Source organism: Triticum dicoccoides, chromosome 6A (genome assembly GCF_002162155.2).
Source record: "Triticum dicoccoides isolate Atlit2015 ecotype Zavitan chromosome 6A, WEW_v2.0, whole genome shotgun sequence".
NCBI classification, from domain to species: Eukaryota; Viridiplantae; Streptophyta; class Magnoliopsida; order Poales; family Poaceae; genus Triticum; species Triticum dicoccoides.
This window is the reverse complement of record NC_041390.1, coordinates 137,597,452-137,600,459: the sequence shown is the minus strand read 5'-3', so window position 1 is coordinate 137,600,459 and position 3,008 is coordinate 137,597,452.

The window sequence follows — 3,008 nt, the reverse complement described above, 5'->3', positions numbered from 1 at the left end:
TATGCATGATTTGATATCTTTGCAAGTCTCTTCGAATTATCGGTTTAGTTTGGCCTACTAGATTGATCTTTCTTGCAATGGGAGAAGTGCTTAGCTTTGGGTTCAATCTTGCGGTGCTCGATCCCAGTGACAGAAAGGGAACCGACACATATTGTATTGTTGCCATCAAGGATAAAAAGATGGGGTTTATATCATATTGCTTGAGTTTATCCCTCTACATCATGTCATCTTGCCTAATGTGTTACTTTGTTCTTATGAACTTAATACTCTAGATGCATGTTGGATAGCGGTCGATGTGTGGAGTGATAGTAGTAGATGCAGAATCGTTTCAGTCTACTTGACACGGACGTGATGCCTATGTTCATGATCATGCCTAGATATTCTCATAACTATGTGCTTTTCTATCAATTGCTCGGCAGTAATTTGTTCACCCATCGTAATATATGCTATCTTGAGAGAAGCCACTAGTGAAACCTATGGCCCCCCACTAGTGCAGAACCGGGCAATAGCACCGGTTCGTAAGGCCCTTTAGTGCCGGTTCGGTAACCGGCACTAAATTGTGGGCACTAAAGGCCCCCCCCTTTAGTACCGGTTCAGCACAAACCGGTGCTAAAGGGCAACCACGTGGCACGAGCCAGCTCCGTGGGCGCGTAGGACATTAGTACTGGTTGGTAACACCAACCGGTACTAAATGCTTGGGTGTGTTTTGGTTTTATTTTTTGTTTTTACTTTAATTTTGTGTTTTCAATTTAATTTAGTGATTGTTTTACATTATAATGAGTTGTTAAATCTTTAGGTGAATGTACCGCAGATTAGTTTGACTGGATGCATGTGGATCCTAGCTAAGTCATCAAGTATATGTCATATCCATATTATATATACTTGATCACCTAATTAAGTGATTGAGGTAATATGGATATGGCATATACTTGATCACTTAGCTAGAATCCATCCAGTTGAAACTAATATGCAGTTTCTTTCATAAATGATATAATAACTCATCATCATCAACATCATCATATTAATATAAAAACTCTTGCATCATATATATCATGACCAACAACAGTTTTCATAGCTAGCTAGAAATCATCATATAATAGTCGTCTCATTACCAGTACTTAATCATCATATAGTCATTACCGCTATCTAATCACCACCAACACTAGCTTAAAGAAGAAACATTCACTTGTACCAAAAGCAAAGATATCATCGAGTTCAACATGGTAATGATATTATAAGCGTTCATAACACCACAAAAGCAAATCACTCTTTGAGATTAAGTTCAGGACGAAGAACACGGACATGAGAGGACAAGTACTAAGAGCATGAACTAGCTAATCACTCCTGCTGCTCTCTCTCAGGTAAAATAGCATAGAACATGTATAGATTTCCTGATTCATCATATTGGAGCATGCAGATGAACCTGCCTCCTAATCATGGGTTGCGCTTCTGATTGCTGCCCCCTAGTACTTCTTTGCGATCGTTCACAATTTTGCTCCAGTCTTTTACTATTAAGCATTCCTCGCTATTAGAAATCCTGAATGCACTAAAGTGCATTGTAGGATATCTTGGCCGTAAGCTAACAATATTCATGGTACCTTTAGTCTCGATCCCATAAGGCACAACATTCATCGGGAGTCCCTGTTGAAGAACATCGTATAGTAACATACTTAGCAATGAAGTTTAGCTTAAAAAAATAATGTATGCAAAAGATGCACTGAGGAGAAATAGTAGAAATCTTACCATCTTTCCTAAATATAAGTGACCGTAGTTCAATACGAACACTATTGGTCGCACGTTTTGAGTACTAACATTTCTAAGTGCAGGAATTTTTTTTGTCTTGATAGCATCAAGATCCTCAAGCCATGAAACATAATGACTTGTGTCCTCGCAGTTTAGTTCAGCCCCGGGACAGTGGACGGTCCTGTCTACCAAGCACCGGACATGTTTGCTTGATTGGAAGTAAGCTGTCAATATAAATTGAGATCTATTAATTATTCAGCTGGTTCAAATAATCTCATATCGAAGACATAAATATGGTTGAGAAACTCACATAATGGTAGAACTGGAGGCGTCTGCACATTGACCCAGATGTCTCTATTACCTTCAATATCATCTTCCGGACGAATATCAAAGGTGATAACCATACCAGGCTCAAATGCATAAGCCTTGCATAGTGCTTGCCAAGTTTTGCATTCAAAATAGGTGTATGTGTCTGCATTGTATAATTTGACGTTGAAGGTATAACCATGCTCGGTCTTCAAGTAAACACTTTCTACCTCCATAGTTTTGTTAGGACTGAAACCTATCTTATCCAAGACAAAACATTTTGCATGGCAGGGGATACGCTAGTAGAATAGTGAAAAATGAAAATTAAAAGTTGAAGCAAATGAAGCATAAGTCATGCTTAATTACGAAAAAGACTTGTCGGTGTGACTTACTGTATCCACTTCAAAGTTCTCATCCAGCTTGATGCTGAAGCGTCTATCATCAACTAGAAAATTTCTGCCGCACAGGCCGCGCTGGTCTTCACAGTATTCGCACATAATGAAATCGTGTTCGTCGTCAGACGACATTCCTATGTTCATAGGTGAAATATTAAACACTTATTAGTTCTATTAATTCAACTAATTCTGTTAATTCAACTAGTTCAACTAATTAATTGAACTAATTCAACTAAGCACTTACGAAAAATATACCTAATTAATTAAACTAATTCAACTAACTAGTTCAACTAATTAATTCAACTAATTCAACTAAACTAGTTCTATTAATTTTCTTACTAAAAATAAGGTAGCTAGTTCTATATAATAAAATGTTAATTAGATAATGAAATCTCATATAACTAAATTAAATATATATCTAACATATAATTTATATCTAATTCATCTAACATTTGACATTAATATCTAACATATGTTCATATATAGGTGAAACATTAAACACTTACTAGTTCTATTAATTCAACTAAATAAACTAGTTCTATTAATTCAACTAAGCATTTACTA